At 36.3% G+C, this 18435-nt stretch overlaps 1 long non-coding RNA gene and 1 pseudogene across 1 annotated transcript; one reads left to right on the top strand and one right to left on the bottom strand.

Annotated features, from left to right (window-relative positions):
* Window positions 1-4821: 4821 nt before the first annotated feature.
* On the bottom strand, window positions 4822-5133 carry LOC122096308 (annotated as a pseudogene).
* A 1587-nt stretch (window positions 5134-6720) lies between these two features.
* LOC122096397 lies at window positions 6721-13952 on the top strand. The gene is made up of 3 exons (XR_006145294.1): window positions 6721-6960; window positions 12496-12662; window positions 13408-13952. It is a non-coding gene; the product is annotated as an uncharacterized LOC122096397 (long non-coding RNA).
* Window positions 13953-18435: the final 4483 nt, after the last annotated feature.

The following is an 18435-nucleotide window of genomic DNA, read 5'->3' as shown; positions in this document are numbered from 1 at the left end:
GTCTAAGTTTTTCAATTTTCTGTTTTAAAGGTGGAGACAGTTTAGTCCTTTCTGTCTCTAAGACCCTTTCCAAATGCTGAGATTTTTCAATAATACATAAAAATTATTAAAAGAAATCTATTCTTTTTTTAAAATCACATGGAGAGGAACATTTTTCTAGATTTGTTTTATGGTAAGATAAATGCAAAGAAAAGAAATTTTCATGAGTCAAAACTCTTAATTATGGGGCCAGAGCATCAAGACGTATTTATTCAGGCCTTATTGAGGGAAAAATCTTAAATAATTTCATTTAATTTTCCATGGAAGTAAGAGGTATGCCCATCTAAGGAATCTTCCTTAGAGAATCTAAACCAACCAAAGTAAAAACTATGCACAAAGACTGTCTATTATATTGTGATTTTCTACCTATGAATTTATATGTCATATTATAAATTCACTTCTAGTTTAATCACTTGACTTAAAAAGCAGAAATAAGATAGACTAAGCATATCTAGCTCATCTCACTTCTTAACATTGGTTGTTTTCCACTTAATAATTTTTTTCCAAAGCTAAGCCAGGCCAGCCTGAGACAGAAATGTTTACCTTATCCTTTTATTTTCTGTACTGTTGTACAGAAATACCTCTCTTTTTTTTCTGAAACTTAGTTAACACCCAGAAGAGTTCACTATCAATTAGTTATCAGTACAATCTCTCTGAAATTGTTGCTAATATGATTCAAATCCCTTTCAGAAATAATTTTGTTTTGTAGGAAATTTTGGGAAGGAGGATATGTGCAAATGACACTGAAAGAAGAAGTAATCAGTGATGTTAATCTTGTTCACAAACATGACTGTCAGCAAGTACCAAGGTGAATCAATATGAACTTCAACTACTTTCTTAAAAACATAGGTTAGACTAAACAGAAATTCTGACATGGTAGCATCCAATGGAGTCAAAAATGATAGACAAGGTGAAACAGAAATCAAATCACCTCCTCCATCTCTGAGGACATAGAAACTGTATCTCTGTAGCAAACCATGTATCATGGCCGAAACACAGCAACCTATATACCTATGCACTGCAGGAGATGACTGTGCAAACCAACCTTAACTCAGTGCAACATCACTCTCTCTAGTATAAATAGTGTGCTACTACCAGATTTCAAGAAGAGAAAATATGATTTGTCCAACTCAAGTCATTTGTCCAATCTATTCACATTAGTCAGGAAGCACAAGGCCATAGAGAAATAACACAGAAATTAGTCTTTTCCCTTTATGAAGGGCCATGAGGAAGGGGAAAAAAAAAAGATTCTCAGAAATGAGGATAGTAACCAGGGATATTAATGCTATGGAGCTAACAGAGGAGTATATGATTGCATCTCAGAGAGTTTACAAATACAGAGCTGACACTCATTCCTCATCTAGTGTTGTGCAACATAAAAAGCTCTAGTTGTAAAACATAAACCAGGCTCACAGATAGTAAGCCAAGAACTTGAGGATAGCTTGTTTATATCAACTCAACTATTGTTTAGAAAGAAGCAGAGAAACGCATAAAGGAAAATGGGAAGAGATAAGAAAAATATCCTTAGAGTGTTTATGTACTCATATGTCCAGATCTAGATGACAATTTCATGTTTATGGTGTAACTTAAGCAAAAGAAAACAATTTTTAATTCCCCCTGGAGGCTAGTTAGCAAGAGGCATCTGTTGTATGATGAACTTCTTCTATGAAAGGACAAAAACTCTCAATTCTAAGACATTTTCAGGCAAATTATAAAGACAAGCAAACAGATTGCTATTAAATACATTTGAAATGGACACATAGAAAAGAATTATGGAAATTAGCCCTTTCTGACTTCCAAAATTTTGGTGTTCTCTTTCTTAAAATCCTACAAATCTACTGATCACTGAGTTCAAGCAGCACAAGCAAGGGATATGGCAGCTTTGGAATTGTTTTCTTATATGAGTCAGAAAGGACTTTACAAAAAAACACTGTTTACTTATTATACATTCACTGCCTCATATCAATTTATTTTTTAAATTAACAATCAGCTTCAATCAAAAGAAAAGGATGAGAAGCAAAAGCCAATCTAAAATAACACTAGCTTCTAGGCTTTTGGAAAGAATTCTGGGAAACATCAGTCATTAATTAATTGAAAAATAATCTTTCTTCTCCAAAGAAAAAGAATTCATAAATGTTTATCTTTGGACAACTAATAGAGTTTGTGAGCAATTTGTTAAGAAGCTCAACAAAACTATTTTCTTCCTTTTAATCATTGCTCATGATTATGTAAAGCTCTGAATATATTTTCCCTTCAATTTTGCTTTTTGTGCCTATCCTGTAGGTTGATCTCAGGGCTTGAGTACTGTTCCTGAGCTTTTTTACTCAAGGGTAGTACTCTACCACTTATATAGCTGCACTTCTAATAGTTTGAATTGTATTGTTATCTTAAACTAGAATTGGGATATGGTGTTGGTTTTCTTTCCAAAGTGTAATTTAAAGCATACATAAATTCTCCAAGTCTTTGTGTGTGTGTGTGGGGGGGGGGGGGGTATGTGTGTGTATGTGTGATTTAAGAGAGTCTTTATTTCATGTATTTCTAATATCTAGAGAGGAATGATCATATAATTTGTTTGGACAAATTAGCAAGATCTGGAAAATAAAAAAGCATGTTGCTAGAAATTGAGACCATTGACTTAACTACAATACAGTATTACTCTGCAGAGCTCTTTGAACTCATCTCTCTTACTGAAATTGGCAAAAATATTTTTAATCTCTTTGGGAATAATTTTTATATAATTAAAGACTTTTCTTCCCAGTCACAATTTGAATAAAAATTGGAATTAGCAAAGAATTATCTTCAGAATCTATGTGGGATTTTTTTTGCTATATATAAGAATCTTTTTTAATTGTGAAAATACCGTACAGAGGGATTATAATTACATGGGCAAGGTAGTGAGTACATTTCTTATCAAGCATTGTTGTCTTCTCCTTTGCCCCCCCCCCCCCCCCCCCCCCCCGCCAAAGTTGTAAAGTTTGTTTTTGTACATCTCATTGTTGCAATGGGTCCACCTGTATCCCAATTTAAACAATTTGTTTTTTCCCTTCCCTTCCACAAATTATATCAATACCAAATACAGTGAAAACAGGGGTTATATTGCGGGGGAGAGACATACAAAGCAACAAAGAAAACATCTTATAAATATGTTAGAAACAATCCCAAGAAAGAAAAGAACATTTGAATCCTTATCTTGGGGTTCATTTCACCTAACATCAACTTATCTGACTGTTTCTGCTTGTCTCAGACATATACTAGTCATTGCAAAAAGGGAAAGAATGGGACCTATGTTTCTTTGGACCTGGCTTACTTCACTTAATATAATTTTTTCCAAGTCTCTCCATTTCCTAACAGATGGGGCAATGTCATTCTTTCTGATGGAGGCATAGAATTCCATTGTGTATTTTCTTGATCCATTCATCTATTGAGGGGCATCTGGGTTGGTTCCATATCTATGTGAGTTTTGACTGTGGATATAAAGGATCTGAAAGACAATAATTTTTATTGTTATTGTAAAGGTGATGTACAGAGGGATTGCAGTTACCTAAGTCAGGTAATGAGCACATCTCTTTTGAGCAGTGTTACTCTCCCCCCCACACACTTTTTCCCCTCAATTTTTCCCTCCTGATCCCTCTCCCACAAGTTATTTAGTTCACTTTCAACATAGTGCCTAATAACTATCACTGCTGTACCTTTTCTCCCACCATTTCAGTGCTTCCCCAACCCTCCCCCAACCAGATAAATGTGCATACAAAACAAAAGGTACAAAAATAAAAAAGAACAACAAAGAAGAAGAAAAAAAAGCAAAATTACAACAAAAAACTCTTGTTTCCATTTCATTTCAATAAACTTCTGAAAGACAATTATAATGAACACATTTCTAAGTTTTATGTTGCCACCTGTTCCATATTCATGAATTAATTCAATAGATAATTATTGGGACATTTCTAGATTTTGGATGTATTGATTAGCAAGACTGACATATCATCCTCTTGTGGGTGTCATCTGTTGAGTGATGCAAATGACAGGGCACAGAGGCTGTGTTAGGAGTTGTTCACAGCCAAGAGAATCTAGGAAGGGCACTGAGTCATGGCCTGGGGGTGAGGTAGTGATTGAGGGAGAGATTCCTGGAGAAACAAGATGGTAATGATAAATTCACATCCAAACGAAAGGAGATATACAGGATTAACTATAATCTGGGGAGAACTGGGAAGGCAGAAAATATTTCAAAGGAAGAAAACAACAGCATACAAACCCTGACTAAAGAGAAAGGAATGTGATGGTCTATCTAGAGAATATAAAGATATTTCAGATACTCAACATAGAAAGTATGAGCCAAGGCTTAAACCAAATAGGAAATGTCAGAGACATGAATCCAGGAAGTAGCAATAAAATGGCAGACCACAGAATCTCCAGGAACTTCCAAATATTTGGAAACAAAAAGAACATTGATACCCAACTCTCTGGATCCTTTAAATTACGCAGTTTTTCTTGTCCATAGTAATTTGTGGTTAGTAGAAATGACAAGTGGACCATAGCCAGAGTCCTGATTGGTGATACCTACCAGTCCTTCATAGTGGGAGAAGCTGGCCCCATACCTGAGCCCGCACAATGTACCTCACAATGGGACTCCCATTTTCTCCCAGCCTCTGTTCAGGTTGTAAGATGCTATCAGATGTTGATTGTTACCTCTGCCACCCATGGAGAATTTTTCAGGAAAAATATTTTTTCCTGTAAATTTTTTTTAGACCAGAACATTTATTGTATGACTAATCTTTTAAATTCTCAAGATGCACCGGATGCTGCAACAGCTGCTCTGTTGGGTTTGGGTGTTGTTCCTTCATGGAATCCTTGGCTGAATCTGCGATACACACAATTAAAAATACTACCTGTCCCGGTAGTATTTTGTCTCTTAGCCTTGGCATTCCAGTTATCCTTTCTCTTGCGTTTTGCAGGGGAGCCACATTTGCCACACGCCGACTACTGAAGGTGGTAGGCTTTAGAACCGCAGCGGCGGCGCAATGTGTGCATCTTATTGCGACGCTTTCCAAGGGATGATGTTCCTTTCGCCATCTCGCCTCTGCCGCCAAGACCAAAGAGCTCCTGTAAAAAATTATAAAGCACTGTTCTGGATATTCAAAAACTTTGTGGGAAGTGGAAACAATAAGGCCGGTGGTGACTACCATGAAGTTAACAGGACATATTCTGTTATGATGATTTGGGAAGTCATGTGTAAATGGAATATCCATCCGTTCCATGAATAAATCCTTCACTAGAAGAAAGCCCATGCAGAACAGAATCCTGTGAGTCAAAAACTCACCTCAGAGAGAACTGAGGGCATCGACACAGCTCCAGCAGCTTAGGTGACATTTCTCCGCTCTCACTCTTTGTCTTGCTTTTTCATGTGGTTTAGAGGCCCTACCATTTCCTTTAACATACTATTCACAGTCTTTCGATTTTCTTCCTTTCTTTTATTTTTTCCTCTCTCATTGTACACAGTCAAATGGAAACTGGAAAAAAAATTTTTTTAACTGATCAAAACCACTAACAGCTAAAAAGTCCTTTTAAATTATGATTTATTATTCTTTAAATTATGATTTATTATGATTCTGTGAATTTGGTTCCACCATAACAGAAAGCAAAAATATATCATAGATGCAATCTCCTGTCTTTCCTAAGAAATTCTCATCTGTAGTGATAGGCTTTTAGAATGGTTCACAGTTCAGTGAGAAATCAAGCACTTAACTGACCATTTATTGTGTGTTAGATGCTGAGCTTCAAAGGATGTGGCTACCACATGTCTGTCCTCCAGGAACCCAGCCTAGGAGGGAGATTAGGCCAATTCATCAGATCTCAGTACAAACAAGAGAAGCTATTAAATGATACTCTGTAAAAAAATAAAAATTAAGAAAAACAAAGCCAGGCAGGTCCAAAGAAACATAGGTTTCATGGTTTCCTTTATTTGCAATAACTAGTATAAACCTAAGACAAGCAGAAAAGGTTGAAAGCTACGTACATATGACCGTATAAGATGATGTTAAGTGAAATGAACCCCAAGATAGGGCCACAACTTGTTTTTTCTTTCTTGCTATTGTTTTTAAATGTATCTAAAATGCACTATGTGATTTTTTTTGTTTCTCTTGTATGTTCTTCCCTCATAGTATAACCCCAGTTTTCATTGTTTTTGATGTCAGTGCCCTGCATCTTGTATATACATTGTTCTTATTTGGGAAGGGAAAAGAAATAACAAAATGCTGAAATAAGGATACAGGTTGACCTTGGAACAATGAGATGTACAAGACACTATGTTGAAAACGAACTTTACAACTTGGTGGGGGGCAGGGAGGCAGGAGTTGGGGAGGTGAGGAGGGAAGGAATGGTAGGAGAAAAACAAAGAAAGAGGTAACAATGCTCGATAGCACATGTACTCATTACCTTACTCATATAACTGTAACCCCTCTGTACAGTATTTTTACAATAAAAAACATAAAAATTAAGAAAAACACATTGTTTTAGGGAAGTGAAAATGTTTTACTGAATGTTTTAGTGTCAAATCCTCTTTCCTTGGGAAAAAATGGGTATGTAAATGAATATGCACCTGATAAAGATATAAAATGAAGAAATGAAAGTGTTTCTGGCAAATGAGTATGTGGGCTCTAAAGGGCCCTTGTATTCCCCTGATGTCTGAGGCTGAGTAGCTGGGACGAGGCGTGGATGGACACTTTAACTTATCAAGAAATTGTCTTTGCATACTTAAAGTCCTTCATCTGATGATGCTGAAAAAATCCTAGTCCACACTTTTGCATAGAATTGGAGGAACAAAATTTATCTTCTGAAATCTTCTCTATGGCTCCCTGGATACATAATGAAATCCTGTTGAAGAACCTCTTGATCTACACTGAACTCCAAGGAGGTTGGGGAGTGGTAAGAGGAATCATGACACTAATATTTTAGTCCCACTCTTAGCAAGGGTCTGACAAAATTATGTTTTAAATGAATAGCTACTAGTAAAAATAATCATGTCAATTAATATTATATAGCAGTAATTACTACTGATTGATGGCAAAGATTTTAAAATAAAAGTTTCATCTATAGAGCAACCTCTTTTAATTAAAATCTAGGCGAGATGTCTAAAACCTCCAAGTACTGGGTTTAAGTAATATATTCTTTAAGGTTCTTTCAAATACTTACTTCATTTACCTAAGAGAGAGTATCTCAGATTTTCTCTGGTTTAGATTCACAAGAAATGAGCTTAGATCATTCTGTAGCTAAAGATGAGGGGGGCCAAAAATCATAGCTTTCTCCACTTTATGAATTATCAGCAATTTCCCTAGAGGTTTTTCAATTTAATTCTTGTTATTGACAATAAGTTTGTCTTGTGATTATGAAGGCAAAAATTCTAGACACCTAAGATAAGTATATCTCACCATGAAGTTAAACTTTAAGGTAGATTATGAACAGATTTTTTCCAAGTAGATGATTCCCAGTATGGAAATGAACACTATTATGAGATTCTTTTTCTCTTCTTTCTTTCTCAACTGGTATTTTTATTATGACTTATTCTCCATTTTTAGTATTCTATGTCATTTAAGTTCTCCCTAACCTATAGGCTTGATGAACCTTTATAAAGAAAGCAAGGAATTTGTCAAAACATAAAAAATAATGAATAAGAGAATCTTGCAGGTGGATACTCCCAAGCCCTCTCCTCTCTCATTAGAATAAAGACTTTACAGTTACATCTGCATAGGTCTTTTTTATTGGGAAAATACTGTACAGAGGGGTTACAATTACATGGGCAAGATAATGAGTACATTTCTTATCAAGCATTGTAGCCTCCTCCTTTGTTTCCCCTTCCCATCCCTTCCCATTCTCCCCCCCTGCTCCCCCACCTAATCCTCCCCACTTCCCCCCCCCCCCCCACCAAAGTTGTAAAGTTCGTTTTCGACATAACGACTTGTACATCTCATTGTTGCAATGGGTCCACCTGTATCCCTATTTAAACGATTTGTTTTTCCCCTTCCCCTCCACAAATTATACTGACATCAAATATAGTGAAAGCAGGGGTTATACTGTGGGGGAGGGACATACAAATCAACAAAGAGTAAAGGTTTATAAAAGATATAGACAGGAAGCATCCTAGATATAACATTGTCTTCCACATGCCATCATCCAGATGTGCAATGGTTTAGAAAATGGTGTAAACACACTGGAGATGGAGCATGAGCCCTGAGGTCTCCAGCCTTCAATGTTCTCATTGTCTCCTTAAGAGTTGGTCAGTTAACAAGATTAAGGAAAGTTAATAAGATTAAGGAAAACATTCAACTAAACCTTGGTATGGCTCAACACGTCTCAGGCTGAAACAAGACCTGGAGGCAAGAAGCCATTTTATATTGCTGCGGATTTTGTTCAAAACATTCTATTTGCTAGCTCAATCAAAGTCACTCAGTATTTCTCTAACCACAATAATGTATGTGTTAAGTAAATGGGCAAGGTGAGGTCTCTTTAAAGGACATGCTTACAGAAGTAAAGAAATCCATTCCTAAAAAACCTACAAATGGTCAGAGAAGAAACAAAACAACCTCTCAGAACAAAGACTTCAAAAACAAAGCCATCACATATCCATCCAGAGATGGCAATTGACCAATATCACCCACTAGGTGAGATGACCTTCTATGTAAGAGAAATGGAGAAAGCAAACAGGAAATTCTAATGGAGCTTAGACATGGTGGGGGAGATGCTTGGCAAACAGATCCCAAGGTAAGTAAATTCCAGCTGGTGACAAGTTCTACTTGGAATATGACACATGGTAATGAGTTAGAGTATCTAGACAAGATTAACCTAGGTGGGACATCAGAATATTTTTTTTTTTTTTTTGATCTCAACCTCAAATTAGAGGGTTGGTTTTTATTGTTTGTTTCTGTTTGGCTTTGGGTTTTTTTTCTTTTTTTTTTTTTTTTATTGTAAAGCTACTATACAGAGGGTTACAGTTACATGAGTGAGGTTATGAGTACACTTCCTCTTGAACATTGTTACCCCCTCCATTGTTTTCCCCCTACCATCCCCTCCCTCCCTCCCTTCCCCGAGGTTCTTTTTTTTTTTTTTTTTTTTTGATTGTGATTAAATGATTACATAATTTCAAAGTCACAAGTTCATTCTAACTTCCCTGGAGCAAATTGTCTACCACAGTCTGTAATATATAACAGTGTTCACATGTTATATACCATATTTGAATATTTTTAGGGGGTCATTCATGAGCTTTTTGCACTCAAGGTCAGTATTGGCTCTACCACTTGGAGCCACAATATCAACTTCTGGTTTTCTGGTGGTTAATAGGAGACAAGAGTTTCACTAACTTTCCTGCTTGGGCTGGCTTCAAACTGGGTTACTCAGATCTCAGTCTCCCGAGTGTCTAGGATTATAGCTATGAGTCACAACCCAGATTATTTTTTTCTAAGTGAATGGCAAGCAGAAGCCATTGAAATGAAATGGAGGAAAAGAACTCCAGACAGAGGAGGATACATAGATGCCAAGACTGAGAATCAGGAAAGGGAGACAGATAAGGGGGAAAATCACTGGCAGAATGATGAGTACCATGAAGAAGTGATGCAATAAAGTAAGAAAGGGAGAAAAAAATGCAAATCCAGTTAAGTTTGAATGAGGTCTAACAAAGACTTCATTCACAGGTGACTCATGGGAGATAAGACACTGGGATATGTAAAGCTCTGGCAATAGGTCCTGGTACAATATCTCTTAAACTTGCCAAGACAATGGTGTTGTTCACCTTTTCTCCAATCTTTACTAATTTGTCCAAATGGATCTCTACATTATCCTAACCTGGTTCCACCACTTTCAAATTTATCCTCAGACATTTTGTCCTCTAATTTCACTCAATGGGGCCCTAGTTTATCAGGCATGTTTATTTCCAAATACTGTCTCCTGAAGGGAATATTTATGTCCTCAGCCTCAGTCAAAAAGAATCAATGTAGCTGAGCCAATCTACTTAGCTTCATACCAAGTAAAGGCAACTGAGCAAAAGGATGACACCTTGCATTTGCATTTGACTGCCAGCTTGATAAAGAAGCTATGGACAGGGCAGAGTGGTGGTACAATAGAATCTAGGACCACAGAGACACTCAGGGAGGTTGAACAAATGCTAGATACAAAGTCAATATATGTGGTCTGGTATCAAAACCTGAGCTTTCCTTCAATCTCCCACAAAGTGAGAATCTTGTTGAGTGATAAAATTTCATATTTCTGCTCCAAAGGCTGCTGTTAGAAGTCTCCACTGCTTGACTACAGCCTTCAAGAACTACATTATAGGGCCTGGGAAGGTGGCTCAGTGGTAGAGCGCTTGCCTTGCGTGCCAGAGGCCCTGGGTTCAACTCCTCAGCACCACATAAGCAAAAAGAAAAAAGCCGGAAGTGGTGCTATGGCTCAAGTGGTAGAGCGCTAGCCTTGAGCTGAAGAGCTGAGGGACAGCGCCCAGACCCAGAGTTCAGGCCCACGACCGGACCCCCAAAAAAAAGAACTACATTATACTCATTTACCTGGAGTAGCTAGTACATAGCTCCTCAAGTGACTGTTAATAAAAATGGTCACAATGGCTTTTTGTTCTGTGGTATCTACTACAGAATTATAAGCAGAAAATAAGACATTATCTGAGCATCAAATGTGAGATAATGTTTAAATCAATTATTATCTAGGTATGACATAAGCCAGTTTTACATAATTAAAATTATATTTTAGAAAAATAAATACTATATAGGAAAAAATTCATAATAGACTTCTAAATTTGATAAAGGATATAGAGATCATGTTCTAATATCAAATTACAGGGGTGTATGTGTGTGTGTGTGTGTGTGTGTGTGTGTGTGTGTGCACATGTACATGGGGGCACTATACTATATCTTCCAATTCCCCCTCCAGATCCCCTCTCAAGTTTATGAGAGGAAGAGGTAGCCTAGCTTACCTGTACTAATCCCAGTCTGGCCTTATTGCCCTAGTATCTATGGTATTATAAATAATTCAATTCTTCTCACTTCTCACTCTCAAAAGTGCCTTGTGATACAGATATTCCACTCCTGGGTAAATATCAGATGCAAGTTAAATGAATATAACAAGCAGATACTTTCATGTCTGTATTTATTGTGGCAGCATTCACAAAAAAAAAAAAAAAATCCTAAGACATGGAATCACCTTAGGTATCCATTAATACAGGAAAAAAGGAAAAAAGTATAATACATATGTATAATGGAATGCTATGTAACCCTAAACAAGAATAAAATTTACCACTTGTAGTAATATTAATAGAACTAAAATCCATAATATTAATTTCAGTACGTCAGACACAGAAGTGAGACAGGCTAAATTAGGGATATTGGGGACAGTGAACCAAGAGCCAGAAGTTAACAATAAACACTGTTAAATGATGTCTCTCACACTACCTTAGCCTATTGGAGCTTGCCATGTTCTTAACCTCACACTGATGGTTTGCCTAGAGCACTTGATAAGCATATTTTGAGTGAATATCTCAAGGAAAACTCATCTAGCAAAATTCATCTCTCAGTAGGTTTTGAAGTCACGCATTGGGTCCAAGTGAGAGGCTGAGCTGTGTTGAGGTGGTAGCCAGTCTCTTACCTTCTGTTTTCTGGCAAGAGTAGGAGGTTGGTGATAGGAGGGATAATGAGAGCAATGAGAATTCATTCCCCTAGCTTCCTCCCTACAAAATCCTTCTAGGTCTGCCTTGATCTATCAAAAGGTCAGACAGCTGTCTTTGCACAGATTCTCCATTCTAGACCCAGAATCCTCTTCTCGCTCTACCCTCTCAGACTTTTGGATCCTAAGAAAGCTCCCTGCTGCTTGATGTGTCCTGTCTATTTCTCTATAACAAGCTCACATCTCTGCAATTAGTCTCCTTATGAAATTTCCCCTAAATCGTTCCAACTTGAATGTATTGTCTGGTTTCTTCTGGAAAAAAAAAGCAAAGAGAATGAGAAAAAAGATTTCCAGAGTAGGTTTAGGGGTTATATCACGGAGGCCAAAATATAAGCATGGTAACTCATCCCTGGTACCTCATGAAGCAGGAGGATTATGAGTTTGAGGTCAGTCTTGGCTACATAATGAGATCTTAAAAGGCATTATGTGTAGGAAGACAATGGTGTTTTTATTTCAAATGTTTGCAAATTATTTTTTCGTTTAACATAGATTTAGTAGAGAAACGTTACAAAGTAAGGCTCACTTTTGTTGAACAAACTATTGAATGATTGAAATATCTGTTCCTAGCTAAGGATCAGAGCTTATGTCCAAACTTGATTTAAACTAATATATGCTACTTATTAGCATACTTAAGCTTAAAAAATATTACTATTATACTCCCCACTTACTGAATGAACACTATGACTTTCTCTCTGTGCACAATTTAATTCTTTCCACAATTCTTATACAATTCAATTCTTACAGCAATTGCACATTGTCAATCTCATTATATAAAAAAGAAAATGAAAGCTCAGAGAAATGACACAATCTGCTGCGGCCCCTAGGCAAGAAGAGACCAGGATTCAAGCCCCTCCTCACAGCCAACCCAGGACCTTCCTCCCATAAATAATACAGACATGAACGCCGACAAGGTAACTGAAGCATAGCGTGCAATGCCTTTGAGAACAGACTGTACATTTTGTTCTGAGGAGAAATTAATTGGCCTTTTGAGTATGCAAATATAAAATAGGAAATGATTCTATACTCCTTGTCTTTTGAGAATAGGCCTTGGTTAGGACAGCTTTGCTCAAGGGTCCTGCTGTTAGCTATGACCATGGAGCTTGGCGACAGGGTGACACTCAAGATCAAGGAGAAAAGCCGCCTGCTGAACCAACAATAGAGCCAGGCCTCCAAATCTACCAGGCAATGTTTGTACACTTTCAGTACCACAATGCCCATTTGTCATTTTTATGTCCTAATACCTTAAAACATTGAAGATTATTAGGCATTGTCATTGTAGAATTGCTGATCAATTTTAGTATGAGAAATCTAGTGATTTTTGTCTTAAAGACCCCCTTTGTTGGGGAAATTCATTCTACATATTGATAAAAGAAATAATTCAAAGTCTGAGATTTGCTTCAGATCCCTATAGGAGGTGATGGAGGAAGATGTGGATGGTCAACAGTCAGACCTATGTGCTCCATGCCTATGGAGCTTGTTTTGTTTTGTGGGCTGTTTTTACTTGTATCTAGAATATGAAAACTTAGAGACATGGCCGAGTTTTCCTATTCCTTTCTACTTCCCTTTACTGTTCCTGGGCCAGTTTCATGAATAGGGAGCACTCACATACATGGTTTTCACCATAATTACAAAGGAGTATACTTTGATCTCATCTAGGCTGTGGTCTGTTTCCTCACTCATCTTCTAGTGGATGGAGAGGAGTAAGAGAAGTTCAGTGGTGTGAAGCAGTGGACAGGAGGAGACCACTGAGTACCATAGGTGACCACCAGAACCAATCTGCAGAAGACAGAGGCATCTTCTGGGGATTTCAACAACACTTGGGGAGATGACCCTGGCATATGACCAAATACCAAGATAAAATTTGAATATCAAAATCAAATGTCACCTCTGCTTTTTGGCAGGTTTTTATTAGTATATGAATAGAGGACATGTACGTTTAATCTTGGCAGATTTAATTTATTATTGAGGATATTGATGAGGTGGGGCGTTTATTTTTATAGTTATACTAACATAGAGACTATAATGTAATAATGTGTAAAAGATAACAGAAAAGATAATAATACTACAATGTAACAATATAATGTAGTATCTATTAAAATAGGTATTATTAACTATATATGTGTGTTTGTATATATATATATATATATATATATATATATATATATATATATAGTGCTTTCCACTACTTCTGTGGTTGCAGTTTCTGGATATTATTGCAGCTAAAATTTATGTCTATTTTTTTTCTAAATTGTCTAAAGTACATTGGTTGAATCTACCTTTTACTAAATGGATTGAGGCATCTCTTTCATGGAGTTTCCAGTTTCACACAAATGTGTGTCTGTTTCTATTTCCAGTTTTCCTCAAATTAGTAAACAGAGGAAATATCTGTCCTACAAGATTCATTTTAAGAAGAATCCTGTGGTCAAACGAGCTTAAGAATCATTGCATGTAATGATCTCAAAAGGTCTACAATGATATTAGTAAAACTGAACATCCTGAACAAAGATACCTTCACAAAACTTATCCTTGGATTTCTTAGTATGTAGCTATAAGTACAATCATCCTCTTTTCTATTTATTTGTTTCATTGTTGCAATACCAGTAAGAATAAAATAAGTGTAATAATTTTTGCTTTATGGTAAATGTATTCATATTGCTTTTTGTTTTCAAAATTGCTTTGGTTATTTGGGGCATGGTTTTGCTTGTAAAAATTTATAATTATGTACCTTCTAAATTCCCCCAATATCTTTCTCATTAGGTTTATAGTGATTTTATCATAGAGTTACAAATTTAAAAGAATGAATCCTCTACTTCAGAAATTTAGAATTTTATTCAATTTATTCCATTTTTTATCTTGCTTAAGTAAGGTATTTTAGTTATCCACAAATAATTCCTTCTTGTCTTTGTTAATTTAATCCTCAATATTTTATCTTTTGGTTGATTTTTTTAGTATAGAATTGTTCCTTATTACTTTTGGGAGGTAATTTCTAGTATAACAGTGAATTCAATGTTTTGATAATATTTGAACATCCACTTTCTACTATTTCTACAAGTGATTGCCCTTTTATTATGCAGAAAAAGCAACAGCCTGTCATTATAGGGAGATGTGGGACATAGCTCAGGTCAAGTAGGGAGTTTCTGAAATTTCAGAATTTAGGAGCCCAGCCCAGGAATCCAGCATAAAAATCTGAAATTAGAACTTGTCTATTATTCTGTGTTGGACTCCAGCCCAGGGCTCTGAGTGGTTGTTTACTCACTGAAACTGAGGCAAGACTGCAAATCAGATGGCCTGTACTGGCTGAACTGGTTTGTGAAAAACAAATAAGAAAGAAGAGAGAAGAAAGAAGGAAGGAAGGAAGGAAGGAAGGAAGGAAGGAAGGAAGGAAGGAAGGAAGGAAGGAAGGAAGGAAGGAAGGAAGGAAGGAAGGAAGGAAGGAAGGAAGGAAGGAAGGAAGGAAGGAAAGAAGGAAAGAAAGAAAGAAGGGAAAGGAAAGAAAGAGAAAGGAAAAAGAGAGAAAGAAAGAAAGAAATGAAAAAAAACTCTCAAAACAACTGCTCTAGAAAACAGCAGAAAAAAATTAGAAATATTTATTTGATTATGTCTGTCTCTTTTGTGTGTTGGTTGTTCTCTCTTTTTTGTCCCTGCCCCGCCTCCATCCTTATCTATGAACAAATATACAGCACTGGAGTTTCTAACCAGAGCAATAAGGCAAGAGAAAGACATAAAGAGAATCCAAATAGGGAAGGAAGAAGTCAAACTATCCCTATTTGTAAATAATATACTACAGCTAAAACACCTACAAGTCTTCTCGCCCAAGATCCTAGAGCTAATAAATAACTGGCAAAATAGCAGTATATAGGGTAAACTCACAAAAAGCTGTAGCTCTCCTGTATACCAACAATAAGCAGGTAGAGAAGGAAATCAGGAAATAGTATCTAAGAATAAACCTAGCCAAGGAAAGAAAGGACTACCTCAATGAAAATGATAAAACTTAAAGGAAAATTTGAAGACACCAGAAAGTAGGAAAATCTCCATGTCCCTAGATTAGCAAAATTAGTATTGTGAAAATGGCCATACTACCAAGGGCACTCGACAAATTCAATGCAATACCCATTAAAACGTCAATGTCGTTTTTCATTGAGATAGAGAAAACAATCTAAAAATTCATATGGAATCCTAAAAGGCCCCAACTCACAAAAGCAATCCTGAACAAAACGGAAAAAGAAGCACAACCAGAGGTATCACAGTTCCAGACTTCAAACTTTAATACAGAGCTACAGTAACAAAAAACAGCTGGCTACTGGCACAAAAATAGGTCCAAAGAACTAGCAACCCAGAAGTAAACCTTATTTACAGCCATCTAATATTTGACAAGGGATCCAAAAACATAGGTTGGAAAAAGCCTCTTCAACAAATGGTATTGGATAAACTGGATATTCATATGCAGAAGAAAGAAATTAGATCCCTGCCTGTCAGTTTTACCAGTATTAATTAAAATGGGCCAACAACTTCAATGTAACACATGAAACCTTGAAACTACTAGTTTCTACATAGACAGAAACTTTCTGAATTCCTGGGGCTCTGCAGATTAGAAAACAAATTGACAAATGGGATTGCATCAAGATAAAAAGTCTCTGCACAGCAAAGGACATAGTTATACTGAGCTGAAAAGACAACCTAAGAATGGGACAAGACATTTACCTGCTATATATTGGATAAAGGCTTACGAACCAGAATATTAAAAAGCTCAAAAAACCAAACCCTCAAATAACCAATAAATGGGCAAAAGAACTAAATAGAAACTTATTTGGAGAACTAAAATGGCCAATAGACACATAAAAACATGCACAACATTTCTGGCCATAAAAAAACATATATCAAAACAACACTGAGATTTCATCTCATCTCAGTAAGAACAGATATTATGAGCAAACAAACAACAGATGCTGACATGCATATGGAAGTAAAGAACCCCTAATACACTGTTCATGGAAATGCAAACTGTTGTGAGCACTGTGGAAGGCAGTTTGGAGACCTCTATCTATCTATCTATCTATCTATCTATCTATCTATCTATCTATCTATCTATCCATCCATCCATCCATCTCCATCCAATGGAATTGATGGAATGATATATCATTTGCGGGGAAATGGAAAAAATAATGTTAAGTGGAGTAAATCAGGCCTAGAAAGACAAAAGACTTGTGTTTTCTTTCATGTGTTGAAGTTGGATTTAAATTATAAATATGTATGTAAACATACACAGGGTCTCATGCATAGACATACATATTAACAAAAATATGGTATATGCAGGAGAGGATTTCAATCGTATAATTCCCTTCAACAACTGTCTCACAATTTGTTAAAATGAATATGAGTAAGCTGGATCTTGTGGAGTCAGGGGGATATAAGTCGAGTCGAGAGACGTACTCAAATGGAGAAAGAAGAATGGGCAAATGCAGTCATGATATTCAATGTGCATACATATGTGAAAATGGAATTAGGAAAATTAAAGGAATGGATAGAGCTGAGAGAGGTGGGAGAATTATGAAAGGGGTATTTTGATCAAGATATGATCAAATTGGACAAATAAACTGACATCATGAATCATCTCTGCATAACTACTTGACAAGAAAACTATTCAACTTGTAACCATATCTTCTCTCTTCTATTGTCTTCCCCATTCCTATTTTTTGTCTGTTCGCAAGTAATGTAATTCTGTCTTCTTTTTCTTCTTTTTCTATTCTATCCACAATCATTCATTCAAGTCTTTATTTTTAGCAGATAGGCAGAATGTCAAACTACCTTTTGTTATTCTTTTCTCTTGGTTTTCCTTTTCTCTTTTTTGTTGGCTTTGTTTGCTTTTGTTTTCTTCTCTTTTTCCTTATTTCTTATTTCCTTTTTTCTCTTCTCCTTTCTATAGCTAAGTCTTTCCTGTATCTTTTCTCTTTCTTAATATTCTCCTCTAGTTAGTCACTCCCCTTTCATTATATAGTATCTATCCATTATAATTACTTCTGCAACTAACCTTTTCTCTGTATGGAGTAGGGCCTGGAAAGAATTTCTTCAGTGATATGGGCAAATGTGAAAAAAATATCCAGCTACTATCTAGTCTTGCCTAAATCTTGTGAATAATTAAGCCTAAAAGATCCAGGAGATTACAACCCTTTGCCAAAAGCTTTGCCCCAGATACATAAATTTCAATGTAGAAACACAAGTAGTACGGAAATAACAATGTAGTATGACTCCATCAAATGTCAACAATTTTACAATAAAAGACTTCAACAGTTGTAAAATAGATAAAATTCAATGTTATTGTCTTGGTGCTCCAATCCTAAGACATAGACTGAATGTTTTAGAGTAACAACTGATCATGAGGCACTGAGTTCAAGCCACAGTATTGGCACGAAACAAAACTTTCCCAAAGGCACATGACTAATAAGTACATGGATCCCATCCAGATGCAATATTACATTTAGCTGTTAGGTTCTCTTAGTCTCCTTGGAGACTAGCTGGCTATGACTATTGCTCACAATTGCCCTGTTTCTGCTGATTTTTGACAATTCTGAGGAGTATTGACAGTTTTTGACCACGACAACCACTGAGGCCAGATTCTTGAGGTTTCCTGCATCTCATCTTCATGGAGCTTCTTTTGGAAGAAGTAAAGCTCACTTTTCTAGGATG

This window comes from Dipodomys spectabilis, unplaced genomic scaffold, assembly GCF_019054845.1.
Source record: "Dipodomys spectabilis isolate Male_0828 unplaced genomic scaffold, ASM1905484v1 ptg000015l, whole genome shotgun sequence".
NCBI classification, from domain to species: Eukaryota; Metazoa; Chordata; class Mammalia; order Rodentia; family Heteromyidae; genus Dipodomys; species Dipodomys spectabilis.
The sequence above is the reverse complement of the archived record's forward strand: the minus strand, read 5'-3'. Positions and strand labels throughout refer to the sequence as shown.